At 42.0% G+C, this 15584-nt stretch overlaps 1 protein-coding gene and 1 pseudogene across 1 annotated transcript in view; one reads left to right on the top strand and one right to left on the bottom strand.

Annotated features, from left to right (window-relative positions):
- Positions 1–15584, top strand: part of CNTNAP2 (contactin associated protein 2) — a 1981254-nt gene that overhangs the window by 195885 nt on the left and 1769785 nt on the right. The gene's annotated exons all lie outside the window — the stretch shown is intronic.
- On the bottom strand, positions 9086–10281 carry LOC112866483 (KAT8 regulatory NSL complex subunit 2 pseudogene; annotated as a pseudogene).

Here is a 15584-nt window from a genome sequence, read left to right as displayed (position 1 = left end):
CATTATGGATTTTTCAAATATAAAAAAAATTAGATCAGGGCACCTGGGCGGCCCCATGGGTTGAGCATCTGACTCTTGATTTCAGTTCAGTCATGATCTCATGATTTGGTTCATGAGATGCAGTGTCTTTTGGGGCTCTGCTCTGAAACTGCAGAGCCTGCTTGGGATTGTCTCCCTCCTTCCCTCTGCCCCTACCCCTCTCGCTCATGCGCCCTCTTTCTCTCTCTCAACTGAATAAACTTAAAAAAGAAGTTACATAAAAAAAGTTGAATGATGAAATGAATTCCTGTGTATCCATCATTTAGTTAGAAAATAATCTTGAATTCATTATTTTGTCGTTGCTTTGATAGAGCATTTTCAAATATAGCTGAGATTCTAATCAGATGAACATGTTTAATATGTTCTCTATTGCTGCATAACACATCATGGCAAAGCCTGGATCTTTATTCACAGGGTTCACCTGATTAGGTCAGGCCCCATCCAAGATAATGTCCCTTTTGATAAATTCAAAGTCAGCTACTGAGGGGTCCATATTACATCCAAAAAATCGCTTCACCTTTGCCAAATTCTGTTTGCTAGAATTGAGCCACGGATTCTTCCAGCACTCCAGGTGAGGCACTAGGAACAGGGGGATTACACATAGGCATCTCAGGGATGAGTATTATGGAGCCCATTTTAGAATCTTGTATGCCACTAAGACTAACTCAGCAACAGCCTTTTACTCCAACTAGTGTCTTTCATTTCTATTTTTTTTAATTTCTTTAACTGCATGTGACATACTGAAGAAGGAAAGGAAAAGCTAACTGCAAACTTGTGCATGTATGAAAAATTTCAAGTATATGAAAGAAAGACTCAGGATCAAAAGAACTGAGAAAATAAAGTAGATTGACTTGAAAAGGAGTTGTAGCAACATTTGATTTCAGAAGAACTGGCCTGTCAAATAAAACACAGAATGTGTACTTAAAGGAAATAATGCAAAATCATTAAGGTCACCAAATTAGCATTAGTCTAAAAATTTGTCCTGTGGGTTTTTATGTTTCCTTTTTTTTTTTTTTTAAAGAAATTTAAGAGAGCACAAATGTGTTTTGTATACAACTTGCATTAAACCACCATTAACTAAATGACGCCTGTGGATTTTTAGAACTCTAACCAGGTAAAATAGAAATTCTTATCAATGCCTTAGAAAGATAACTTGGTTTATTAAATCCCTTCACTAAACCTCTTTCTTTTTTTAAATTTGTTTTTTTCCCTTTTTCCCTTAGGAATAGATTGTTGAATAAATCATAACTTTTTATTATAACCCAAAATGTGACTCCTATTTATCGTTTTAACTTACTTTATACTCTTCGTCAGTTGAATGGCTCCCAAATTGTCTTGGCTATTAGCATTATCTAAGTTTTTCTGAACTTTGTCACTGTGATGTCAAGGAGGAAGGAATATTGCTCTCTAAAGTGTTTGTTATGGGGCATAGAATATTAATCATCTCTATTCCCCTCCATGAAAGCTACAATAAAATCTGTATCACTTTCTGAGGCTTAAAACGAGTTAATTTATTTGAAAGGAATTAAAATAACTTGTCAAACATTGGCCTTTCTTGGGGAGTGTCAAAAAGAGGCAGCATATGCCGAGGAAGGTGAGATTTTTCAAAGATTAAGAACACTGTTAAGGTCACGAGCTAGGAACTGGCAGCCTTAGGGCTCCAACAAAGAATTTCAAAGTCCATATTTCAAACCCGTTGTTTTAGTTTGGTTTTGTTTTTCCGTATATTTACATGTTGTGTGATATTCATTATGAAACAGCATCACAGGTTTTCAGATGAACTGTTTTATTTTTAATTTTTGTATAAATACAGCTAGAAGTACAAAGAAATACAGCACAAAATCATCATGTTTAATAATTTTAAAGCTGTTTCTTTCAGATTAGTCTCTTGTGGATTTTGCATACTTTTCCCAACGATTCTGTGATTGATTAAAAAAAATGGAAACTTCCTCTTTAATAATTACGTTTTAAGTGTGTGTCCTCTGCCTTTTGTTGTCTTAAGTATGGAGAATCTCCAGTCTTTCAAAGTAAGTTTGATTTTTAGAAATAAATCTAAAAGTCATTAAGAACAGATGTAGTAGATGAAATATGTAATGAAGATGGATGGTAAATTGGTTTTTTTCTTCAAAACTATTTCATAATCATTAGAATGTGGTTAACTCCTATACTGCCATAAAGAGTGTGTATAATCTATAAAATGTCTATGTAATCATCTTCATATTTGAGGACTGATTATAAATAATGACAATTGAAATAAAAAAGAATTTATATAATCCCAGGCTAGATGTAATTCTCCCATCTGAGAAGCATTTTAATAATTTACGATGTTTGCATTTTATTTTAAATCTTATCTGAATTACATGGTTGATAATTTATTAATGTTTTCCTCAAATCCAGTGTTTTCCTCCGAGTCCATGAAAGAGCAAGACAAATGTCTAATCTCTACTAATTTTCAAATTGTGTGACAAATTCATGTAATAAATAAGGGCTCTTCATGTTAATTTTTTCTTTGAGATCAGTGTTTTTATTTAAATTTAATTTTTAGCCACCGTCCCCAAACAATGCATCTGAATGAACCAAACAGCTGACCCCTTCAAAAATCTCATTGGTTTTATGAATAATTATCACTTCATCTATAGCCAGGAAATTTTCCCTACCTTCTGAAAGTTTTGTTTTGTTTTGTTTTGTTTTTTGCCAATTAAATATTGTTTACTTAATTTTTTCTTTATAAATAGGCAGGTCTATGTGTATATTCCATGAAAATGAATTAAATTTCACCCACATCTGGTACTCCTTCTTTTATCTAAACTTCTATCCTGGAAAGAATCAGCAGAGAACTTCCACAAATTGTTCCCACATCTTTCATTTATAATTTGCATCTTTATGGGGCGCCTGGGTGGCGCAGTCGGTTAAGCGTCCGACTTCAGCCAGGTCACGATCTCGCGGTCCATGAGTTCGAGCCCCGCGTCGGGCTGATGGCTCAGAGCCTGGAGCCTGTTTCCGATTCTGTGTCTCCCTCTCTCTCTGCCCCTCGCCCATTCATGCTGTCTCTCTCTGTCCCAAAAATAAATAAACGTTGAAAAAAAAAATAAATATAATTTGCATCTTTGCCTTTGCACTTGGACATTTTTCTGCTTGCTACTGAGAGCATCCCTGTGTTCAGGGAACGCTCAATCCCTTCGTTGCTCCCTTACAAGGCAACACACTGCACAATTCCTCCCTCTCGGTCTCTCTCTAATGGAAAATTCTCTCAGCACACACATTTTTTTTTCCCAATGTACATACTTTGTAACCTCGAAGTAACCTCATCTTCAAAATAATAGCAACCAGGGGCGTCAGGGTGGCTCAGTCTGCTGAGCATCCAACTTCCAACAGTTAGTGGGTTCGAGCCCTGCACCAGGCTCTGTGTTGAGAGCTTGGAGCCTGGAGTCCACTTCAGATTCTGTGTCTCCCTCTCTCTCTCTCTGTCCTTCCCCTGCTCGCACTCTGTCTCTTTCTCTGTCTCAAAAATAAACATAAAAAAAAAGTAATAATGACAGCAACCAAAATGTGCTTGATTCCAATCTCATACAGTTATTTCCTTATTTCTCTGGAACATTTATAGTGAAACTCACTGGCACTTATGGTTTTAATTCTTTCTTTTTTGTTTGAAAAAAAAATCAGTCTAATTAGCCTTTTATCTGCAGCTTTCTACAAAAACTGTTCTGGTCAACACCACAGGTATTAGTGCTTCCTCCTCATGGGGAAGCTGTATATGGAATTCTGGGTTCTCAGCTTTCTTGACCCATCAGAGCACTTGACGTGGCTGAACGTCTTTTCGACCTTGAAATGCCTCCTGTGCGTGGCTTCAGACCTTGCGTGATCTCGACTTCCCTTCTGCATACTGGATCACTTCTCATCCTTTTCCTGATGCCCAAACCTCAAATTGTTGAAATGCCATTCTTCTCCATCTTTGGGCCTCTTCTCTGTCTACATTCATGGATTACGTACAGTTTTGTGTTTGTCAAAACCACGCGTGTGTTAATGATTCCCGAATTTGTATCTCTGCCCCGACTCCTCTTGAAAAGTCCAGACTCCTATCCCAACTACTTATGTACGTGACATCGCCCCTTAGAGAGATGGCTCATAGGCCTCTTATTATTAAAATGTTCAGACCCAAGCCAGATCTAAGATGTCTGTTCTTTGAAAACCTCCGTTCAGTCATTGCCATATTAATAGAACTCCATTCCGTCTCCATTCTTCAGGCTCTAAATATCAGACTCCTTGAGTCCTCTCTGCCCCATACTCCACATCCAAACCATCCTTTCTTCACCCTAACTTGTGGGCACCACTGACCACGTCCACTGCTACCACGGTGGACGAATGCATGACCATCTCTTACCCATAACATTTCCATCATCTCCAAAATAATCCTTGTGCTTCTGGTCCAGCCATTTCTCCGTTCACTTTAGGCTCAAAACAGCAGCCAGGGTGAGACTTCATACACTGTTAGATCATGGCCCCGCATGTCTGAAAACTTAACCAATGGCTTTCTGTCACATTCAGAGGTAAACGCCAAAGCTCACGCAGTGGAAATACAATAAAGTTGCTAGAAACTTGAATGAAAATAATCCCCATGTCAGAAATGTCGAAGTCCGGCATTAATTAAATGTGAAAAGAGGGGCGCCTGGGTGGCGCAGTCGGTTAAGCGTCTGACTTCAGCCAGGTCACGATCTCGCGGTCCGTGAGTTCGAGCCCCGCGTCAGGCTCTGGGCTGATGGCTCAGAGCCTGGAGCCTGTTTCCGATTCTGTGTCTCCCTCTCTCTCTGCCCCTCCCCCATTCATGCTCTGTCTCTCTCTGTCCCAAAAATAAATAAACGTTGAAAAAAAATTTTTTTAAATGTGAAAAGAGATGCTAGGATACCTGGAGAATAATGTATGTGAACATTGTAATGCAAGGTCAATGAACAGCTGTCTTGCCATTTTTATGGTGAACACGGCTAATTGGAATGGGTGTAAAATTCATCAAAGACTCCATCTGAGCTCTTAAGTGCAGGTTGTTAAAGGAGGGGGCAAACATGCTTTCTAGGTGGCTTTGTGGAGTTGTGCCTCACTGAGACAGACGTTGTATATGGACCAGAAAGATCGGTTAAGGGTAAAAGCCAGGGCGCCTGGGTGGCCTCAGTTGGTTAAGCATCCACCTCTTGATCTCAGCCCCGGTCGTGATCTCATGATTTGTGGGATCGAGCCCCACATCGGGATCTACGCCGACAGCACGGAGCCTGCTGGGGATTCTCTCTCTCCCGCTCTCTCTGCCCCTTCCCCACTTGTTCTCTCTCAATCATTCACTCAAAGTAAATAGTTAAAATAAAAAGAGTAAAAGCCAAAATCCTCACAGTGACATACAAGGTTCTACCTGTCCTGGCCCCGTACCCCTCTGATGACACCTTTCAGTACAGTTACTCAGCTCTGCCCATAAGGGATTTCTAGCTGCTCCTCAAACATGTTTTCTCTTCACTTGCTGTTTCTTCTGCTTTGGGACACCCTTCCCACTGCTATCTGCGTGAACCCTCTCTCAACTCCTTCTGTCTTTGCTCACATATGATCCCTTCAGCGGTGTATTCCCTCACCGATATGTAAAATTGCTAGTCCCTGGGGGCACGTGGGTGGCTCAGTGAGTTGAGTGTATGACTTCACCTCAGGTCATGGTCTTGGGGTTCCTGCGTTCGAGCCCCGCATCGGGCTCACTGCTATCAGCGTTGAAGCCACTTCGGATCCTCTGTCCCCACTTCTCTCTGCCCCTCCCCGTTCATGCTCTACCAAAAATCAATAAACATTAAAAACAAAGTTTAAAGAAACTCCTAGCCCCCTGCCCTGCCCCACCAGCATGAGTCTCTCCCTAGGGTTATCATTAGCTTTTCCCCATCTCCAAAGCGTGTTATGTTTTAATTATGTATGTATTATCTTTCTACCCCCCCCCCCCCCCCGCAGCATGTGAGATCCATTAGGCAGGAAGTTTTATTTAGTCTATTTACTACTACATATCTGTTGCTTAAGACATTAAGTCTCATATATTAATTTCTAAATAAATATGTGTTGAATGAGGTTATACTGATGGTGTATTTTAGCGCCCATGTGAAGAATATGCAGACTTTTATTTACCAGGCTGCTGGCATCACGCTAGCGAGCAAACCCTAAAAAGCCTTTCTGCAAAAAGTTGTTTCCGCACAGAAACTTAGTATCAGCTTTCCTCTAGAATATCTTTGGGAGCCGGTGTGTGCAAGGATGAAAACTCATTAACCAGTTTGACAATTTTTGCTTAGTTTCACAAAGCATGTGGGCTAGACTTCAAGTATTCATTCCGCAGGAACTTAGTTTGCTGTGATCATTCTGGCAGCTAGTGATGGACACGGCCCGCCTCTTTGCTGTCTTGAAACCTTTTACCAAAATGTTCTAATTGTGTCTTCCCACTGAGGTATTTTGAAAAGTTGCTTAAATGGCAACTAAGCATGGCAGTCAAATCCCTTGGCAATCTGCATATCAACAGCAGAGTTTATACTCCTACATCTGAAAACAATTAGTAGTTGCATTGGGGTAGAGGAATGTTTTGCAACCTTTAGGTTATTATAACCTACTTAAGTAAATACAATAATAAAATGATAGACTCGGAGCGCCTCTGGGGCTCAGTTGGTTAGGCATCCAACTTCAGCTCAGGGCGTGATCTCAAGGTTTGTGAGTTCCAGCCCCATGTGGGGCTCTGTGCTGACAGCTCAGAGCCTGGAGCCTGCTTCAGATTCTGTGTCTCCCTCTCTTCTCTGCCCCTCCCTCTCTGTCTCTCTCTCTCTCAAAAATAAATAAATATTAAAAATATTGCTATCATAATTGGTAACATTTATTCGCGTTAGCCACCTTGAGCTAAGCACTTTACATATAATGCTACTTTCAGTTGAGGAAATTGACTTTGGCCCAGAAGTTCAGTAACTAGCCCAAGGTAATGCAGCCAGTAATAGGGGAACCAGAATATGGACTCACATCTGTCTGTCTCTGAAGTCCAGACTTCTCACCATCCTGGAGAGGGAAGGGCAAGGAGAAGGAAGGTTGGATACCACCTAGTAGCCCTGGTGCTGTGACCCCTGCGCAGGTAAGAATATTCGTGAAAAATACTTGTTCTTCAGGGAAGTTCCTGTGCTGGTTGAGGCTTAATTACACACAGTGCAATAACCCTGAAACCTCGCACAGCTTGTCTGCGCATCTGGGTAACCGGTCTTGCAGAGGAAGGATTGACACTAGGGGTTAGAAAAACCTGTTCTTGTCTGGTGTTTGCCACTTACCGGTTATGTGACCTTGGACAAGAGACTTATGGCTTTAAGCTTTAGATGACAGAGGGAGAAATAAGTATAATGTTGCCACCTCGATCTACTTCTCAGGGCTTTATAGATTGAAGTGAAACTGTACTTTCTAATATCCAAATATAAGGCATTATCATTGTTAATATCATTGTAGCCATAGGCATATTTCATTCTTCCATTCCTATTTTATTAGTCTTTTAAGGAATCGCATGATGTTCTTAGATGGAGTGGGCAACCTGATCTCTTTCTTAACAGATTCAATTTCAGATCATTAAGGAGGAGAAAGAAATTGAGCCGTGCCTTTGGGCACATCCTGGCAAAGTAAAAAGTGGCAGGATTTCAGTGGGATAAGGAGGAAACCGTGAGACGCATCACTGGCGTAAATTTATATTTGGAAAAAAGATCCCTGGAAAGGGGGGTCTCAGAGGACATGGGTGATTTCTAAAAATGAGTACAGTCAGAATGTGCATGTAGTTGCAAAATGTTTTCTCGCGTGCTTCAAATTCCTCACACGACCCAAACAAATAAGCCTTGTCAGCTTATTGTGTCTTCTTCATCCACCGTTCAACGCTTCTTTACCTACAGAGAAGAATTCAGAACGTATCTTACACAGCCAAGGTAAGCAAGATGATCATTTAAATATGCGCAAGCTTGAGGTCAACGATAGCCAAGTACATAAAAATTTATTTTTGTTTTAATAGATTTATGTCTAATTAGCTGACCAATGGGGGGTAATGCTAATAGTACCAGATAACTCAAGTAAATGTTATTTAACAGCATGGGGCTCCAGTAACACAGGAACAACCTTCTAGGCGTTATATCATCTAAGCCCAGGAAGCCCCCCTGTGGTGGCAGCATTGCATTATTTAAAATCAGTTCATCATGTTCCCCACGGGTATTGGCCACCTTTCGAAACTGTCTCTGGTCGTGAGGTATTTGTGCCTGCGCTGTGATAATGAATCTCTCCTATAATCTCCAAAACTCATGCAGATGATGTTTAGAGATTCCAGAAGAAAAGAATGCCGAGGGATTCTCCTCCCTGCTTAATCCCTGATTAAATAAAATTAGATGGTATAATTGCATTAATTTCAGAGTCCACGATACCTTTATCAAACATCTTTTCGTTTTATAGCGTGGTCTTCTGTTGTCTTATTCAAGCAGGGTTTTCATAACATTTTAACCTCTAATAGAAACTGTATATTATATATATATATATATATTTACTGTATCTTCTATAAGATAACCACTACAGAAATTTGTATAGGTGAAAAGGAAGATGAATGGTTAAGGAGGACTCAGTCCCGCAGGCTGTTCTCAGAGGTTGTAGGTCAGAGTTCATTGGGGGAGGAGGGTTCAGATTACCCAGTCAGGTGAGAGGTGAAGAAAGGCTAAAACACAGGAAGTTAGATAGAGATAACCAGACATTGGGTTTCATCGGTATCCCAACAGTGCACATGTCCTACCTAAAACCTATGTGGATTTGTTCCAAGACTTGGGAATTCCCATAACAAAGATGTCCCTCCCGTTAGGCATGGTCCCAAATACTCTGTCAATTCCCTCAGCTCCGACAAGAATCCCATCTCTCTCTTCCTTGCACAGATCTTCACAACTTGTAGATACTTTTGGTCTCTCCGCCCCCCCCCCCCCAAATTTAGTTTATGTTTAACTAGAGCACTCAATAACCCAGAGGAAAAACAACATAGTCTTGAGTCGTCCTTCAGTGAGAGATAGTCAAAAATACCTGTTTAAAGCATGGAAAATTCAAATCCTCCGAGGTCAGGTGGTTCCCCAAACAAGCTATCAATTGATGGAAGAGGGTTCTGGCTTCCCATGTGCAGTAGCCACTACACTTTGAGGCATTGGTGCAAAGGCTTTCTCAGAAGTTCCAGAACCCTGTGATCGGTACCCTTCTCCAGCCATCTGCATCTAGCCCAGAGCATCCACTGTGCCTTCAGCAGTTTCTTTGACTGAATGATCTTCAAGGATTAGTGAGGGTTCAAAAAGCAAGGGCGAAGGAGGGCACCGCGTACCGTCATTTACAACATTCGAGTCCTGCTTCGACTTATCCATCTGTTGGGGGGGGGGCGGGTGGGGGGGACCTCCAGTTGGGAGTGGGAAGCAGGGATCTTCAGAGAGGGCTACAGGAACTGGTTTGTTGCAAGGTACCTCTTGAGACCGCTGGAAGCACTTGAAGAGAACCTGATTTGTGTCCTGACAAACAGGGGTGAGGTGGTGTTTGGTGAAGAGACTGATCAGAACGACGAACATCATCCACAAAGGCCAAGCGCCTCTGAATGGGACGAATCATATGAGCCTCTTGGGCAGCACCAGCTGCAACCAGCACTCTGCGCGCCTCCAGCTGGTGGTGTAGTAAGGCTTCCACTCCATAGCACTGACCATACCACCGAAGACATTTTAGATGCTTGGGATAGACAGAATCCCAAGCGGGCTCTGCACCACCAGCTCAGAACCTGATGCCAGGCTCGAACTCCCAAACCATGAGATCATGAGTCAGATGCTTAACCAACTGAGCCACCCAGGTGCCCCTTCAAGGATATACTTAATGCAAAACTCCTGCCCCTCCAGACAAAGCTGTGAGCACGGATTCTGAGTGACTGAACAAGACAGGGGCTCCTGAGACCTGGGCACTGCCATGAACCTCCCCCGATTGGTGGACAAGACTTGGATCCGAATCCCGTTCATGCCAAAACCTCTGCCACTGCTCTGTGCCACGCCGCTAACCCTCTGGCCATGCCACCTGCTCTTGTCAAGCAGGTTTTATATCCTGGGTGTGTTGGTAGGTGATGGAGGGGTAAACAGACATACATGTTCATCAAACGAGCACCGTTTCCACTTCTCTCATTCGCCCGTTGCGTTTCTTGAGTTCTCTACTTTTTGTGAGTGTAGCATTCATCTTTGTATAACGCGGTGACAAGGGGTATATGAATGTCCCTACTCTCACAGCGGAGTCAATAATTGGTCTCGTGACTTAGCTGAATATTTCAAACAAGAGAAACAACCCTTCCTAGCTGAAAGTCTCAAGTGAGAAGACATACAAAAAGTGTGCCCATAAACATAAACAGAGGCGCCCACTCTCATACGTTACAGAGTTGTGTACAATTTATTTTACTTTATTTTCTTTTCCGGGCAGCTCTATCCAGTGACATCACATGGATTATGTCTCAAAGGCCGCATTCTTGTTTGAAAACCTTCAACAGGAAATTCTGGGGTTGTAACCCGAGTTTCTAATTCTAACAGCCTGTGCTGATTTAGAATGCAAGTTCCTGACATCTAACCGATAAGAGGCCGGTTACCAACCGTTAGCCTGGGGCTGACAGAGCCCTGAAATTGTATTTCTCTATCTCATCTCCCAGTTGCTTACTAATTAATGGCCGTAAGGTTTCACCAGGTATAACTGGCCTCTGGGTACCTCCCTCTTTATTTTGGGGGTGAAAAGGTGTCCACTTCCGGATCCCAGCTCTGACAGGAGGAACATTCTATCTCAGAAACACTTGCATGAAAAATAGAAAGTATGGGGGGGGGGGGTGGGGGTGGGAATGAATATGAGGCCCAAATAAGCTAGGTCATAAAGACGTTAAATACTCTTCTGCCAGCCAAAAGTAATTATCATCATGAATTTAGAAACTATGAATTGAGTATTTGAAGGACTTACTGTTTTAATTTTAGGTGTTTGGGAAGCTTCAATAGTAGCTGCCTTTATAGTAGTAAGCTAATGGAAGTTAATACAAAGTGTGTTCTTTGACGTCTAGTTTGAAAAAAGAAAGGAAAAAAAAGATTAAACAAGATAGGAAATTATGTAAAATAGGTAAATATGCTTATTTCTTTTTATTATTCCATTTACTTCCATCCGAACTGCGCAGTTAGATGTTCTCTAGGAAGTTTGTATGTGGGAGTGGCATCGGTGTTTCTTTTTTTTTAATTCCTTTTTTTTTTTAAACATTTATTTATATTTGAGAGACAGAGCATGGACAGGAGAGGGGCAGAGAGAGAGAGAGGGAGACACAGAATCGGAAGCAGGCTCCAGGCTCCGAGCTGTCGGCACAGAGCCCGACGTGGGGCTCGAACTCAGGAGCCGTGAGATCATGACCTGAACCGAAGTCAGAAGCTTAAAGAACTGAGCCACGCAGGCACCCCAATCAGTGTTTCATACAGAATACTGATTCATATTGTATTTCAGCTCTTGGCATACATGCACCCACACCCTCCCTTCAAACGCATACATGCACCCACACCCACGCCGGCCCGCACACGTGCATACACATACACACACGCTTTCTTTAAACATTTTACTTCCGGTGTTACCTTAAGCTCCTAAGCATGACAGCTTGGGAGCCCACTGTTAAGTGACATTTCTCCAGGTCACTGCTTCTGGTTACAGCTTCTGCCCAGAAAATAGTTGTGCTGTGTTTTCCCTCAGCTCATCAGGCACAGCTTCCTGTTTGGCAAAAACAACAACATCCAACTGCAATGATTGAGGTCATTACAACATCTTGTTCAATGTAAGCGAAACTGAGTTCTTTCGAACACTGACTAAAGATCGGACGCTCAGGCTCGGTCTGGGAGGAGGAAAATTGACAGGTTACAGACCTGTGGAGTCTAATGAAAGAAAGATCAAAAGAAATCATTAGGGCTGGATTGTGGATGTTGAGAAGGGATGGTATGAATGTGTACTGAGTTTTAATGACAGCAAGCTAAAGGTTGTTGATTAGAATTCATTATTCTAGAGAGTGTTACCAACCTTAAAAGAATGGTCTTAATTCCTGCCCCACACCCCTACAAAGAGGCAGCCTAAAAATAATGATGCTTCAGTTGAACTCTAAACACAGAACTGGAAGTGATTTTAGGTGAAGAAACTCTTAAGAATGAGTGAGAGGGAGACAGTGGTTTATGCTCCTCTCTCCCTGGGCTATGGGGCCAGTGCGGTATTTGGTGAGATTTCCTCAGGGGTGCAAGACCAGGTGGTTCATCCATCTTCTCAATAAGGTGGTGCCAGCCAGAGCTTTGAGTCGCTAAATCCTGTCTGGGAAGCAGCTGCTGTTCTTTTCCTTTTGTTGTGGTTGATCTCAACTAAAAAGACTACTTGATGGTACAAGAAAACTGCAGTCCCATTTATTCTGATTATATTACACGCAGAACTCTAAGATCAGAGGAAGGACCCCATGATTTCGAACGAAGAGGAATTTGCAGAGGTGAATGTGGAGGCTGGGCGCAGGGCTATCGTGAGTCAGCGCAAGACACGTAAACACCGCTGGGTGGTGGCTGGATTGTTTCGGGTGGTGATGATGGGCCGTTGAGGGGGATGTCTCAAGGCTTTGAAAGCTGTCTCATCTGTATTCAAGGAAAAATATGAAGACCGTGAACAAGTTGCTTTCATTTCTGGGACCTCGGCCATCTCAGCTGTGGAGGTGAGATGAGTTCTATGATCCCGAAGGTCCTTCCAACTCAAGCGCGCTCTCACTCCAGCTCTTGAGTTATTTTGTAACCACAGAGCATTCTTATGAACCAACAACACGTGAGCCTTTATCACCTTAGAGCAAATTCTCATTCGCTGGTGGACAATCACAGTTGCCATACAATTGGATGTTACTGCAGCCGTAGACCTGTGTATATTTCCTGTAGGGTCATTACAAAAAAATAATGTCTCCGTGCACACCTCCATATTTCTTTCATTCACATATTTTGAAATTATCACAGGGTCTCATAAATACCTTGTCAACATCAGTTTGGTCATAAGGTGATATCACGTAAGTGTTCCAAGCGACGTTGCCAGAGGTACCCTGTATGCGTTTTTGTGTGTATGTGCCCGTCCCCATGCACGTGTGTGAGCACCTGGGGTAGCACAGCCGTAGTGTCAATTGCGATGACAATCAGAAATGAACTCCCAGACCTCAGTACTCTTCCCTTCCCATCCAGAATACAGGATGGCGGTCCGACCGGTCTGTGCGATCTACAAATCTGAAAAGATCCCTCCCGATTCCAGGATTCCAAATGATCTTAGGACCAAATGCCAAACTCTTGACACGAAACACAAAGGCAGCTCAACGCTGAAGCTGCGTTTACTTCTCTAGGCCGTGGGTCCACGTTTCTCTCCGACACAGTTTGAGTGCTAGCCGTGCCGACCGACTTTAAAATGCCCGAATTCTCCATTTTCTTTCCAGTGTTAAGCCCTCGTAGGGTCTGTCTCCCTTGACGGAAATACGCTTCACCTGCTTCCTTGACAGCCGACCCCTTCTGTTGCTTCAGGCTTCAGCTGGGTAAATTTGTCTTTCCGTGAAGGAGAGTATAATAATTATTTCATAATATCAGTACTGCATCTGACAACAGAGAAAGAACCTAAGACTGTAAGTAATTGATTCATAGTTATTGAGCATCTGCTACTACTGTGTAAAAATGCCACAGGTGACATAAACAGGAACAAGATCCAGACCCCAGATTCCCGATTTGTGGAATATATCACACAATAGTCATAATGCAGAACGCTACCTCGGGAGTGCAGGCGCCGTGGTGATTTAGAAAAGCGGGTGACCACATTCTGTTGAATTCGGAAAACAACTTAATCTGACGTTATTCTGAGAGTTTCCAAACTCCATTGGCCCACAGGACCTTCCGCTCTCAAAGATACCCCTCAGTCTAATCTTGGGTGATTCCGCAAGGATCAAGTGAGTGAATCCTAGACCCCCCAAATTCCCATCAAATTACTGGTTTTCTGTGGCTTTAAAAAAGTTTGAAAGCCACAGGTGTTTTCTACTTGAATACTATTATAGTATGACATTAGCAGATACTCTCAAGTTGATTTTCACTTTCAAGGACATTGCTGGATAACAAATGCACGGTGTCTGTAGCAGAACTTGTAGCCCAAGTCACTGAAGCAAAATTGTGATTCGTCAGTTCATGGCCATGTGTGATATTGAGGCACCTCAGGAAACCTCACACTTACCAGGTGCATTCATTATTCTTTCTTCTCTTTTAGTAAAATTTCACAGGAAAGATATTTGTTGGAAATTACTGTACAACACTGTGATCTTTGAGAATGAGTCAATGTCCGATGTTAATTGCAAATGTGTCGATACGGTGCAGTGGGAGTTTCAGTTTTTTGAAGCAGAGGAAAAAGGTACTGAGCTTAAGAACTATAAACTCCAAAAATATCTGTGGAAGAAAAATGACATCTTAACTACAGTACTTTTTTTTTCTTTCATCTGAATATGTGTTTTACCATATGATTTGAACTACTTTTAATTTCTGTCTTAATCCTGCTTCGTTGTGAGCTAAACTAAGCATCCTTCTCTAGGATTCAAGAGTTCACTGTATGAGGTAAATTAACTCTTCCTGTGCTCTGGGGTACCAATTAATGCCCCAGAGGAGGTAAATTACTAAATGGTACCCCGCTGCTCTAAGAAGACTGAATTTGCCTCAAATGGTTCACTTGCTCTCTGTTAGAGAGTAGATTACTCCCAATGGTTCTCTATAGGACAGGGTCCATTTTTAAATAGGAAATTAGATGCCCTATGATTGGCAAGCTAGACCTTCCCAAATGTGTCATAGGATAGTCATGATTAGATTACCAGAATCTATAAATGCCTGTAATGAAAGCTTGACGAGTCGACCAGTAGATGTAAGGGCATGGAACAGAATATTTAGAATATTTGAAAAGTTTGAAGTTTTGTAAGCATAGTGAGAACCAGATATTTGATTTTTATTATTAAGGTGGAGCCGTCTATCATCGTTTAGAAGCATTTTGTAGTGTAGTATCACACTAACATGTTACAAAATGGTGTTCATCCTTTTATTCACTAATAAAAGGACAGAAAAATGGGGGTGCCTGGGTGGCTCAGTCAGTTGAGCGTCTGACTCTTAATTTCAGCTCAGGTCATGATCTCATGGTCATGGGATCAAGCCCTGCGTTGGGTTCTGTGCTGAGCATGAAGCCTGCATAAGATTCTCTCTCTCTCTGCCCCTCTCCCCCACTCATGTGTTCTCTCTCTCTCTCTTTCAAAAAAGAAATATATACATATAGAAAAAAGATGAAGAAATGCAGAATATTTTTCACTCTAGCTTCCTTTGCAAATGGATTTTTAATGTTGCTTGAATACTCTCACTGCTTTAGAAGATACTTTTTCGATGAGTCTATTAGAAAGTTTTGCTTTATATGGAGGCAAAAACTACTTTTCAATATCTTCATTTGTTCATCATTGCACA

The sequence above is a fragment of the Puma concolor genome, chromosome A2 (genome assembly GCF_028749965.1).
Source record: "Puma concolor isolate L17-30 chromosome A2, mPumCon1.1.hap2, whole genome shotgun sequence".
Taxonomy (NCBI): domain Eukaryota; kingdom Metazoa; phylum Chordata; class Mammalia; order Carnivora; family Felidae; genus Puma; species Puma concolor.
The sequence above is the reverse complement of the archived record's forward strand: the minus strand, read 5'-3'. Positions and strand labels throughout refer to the sequence as shown.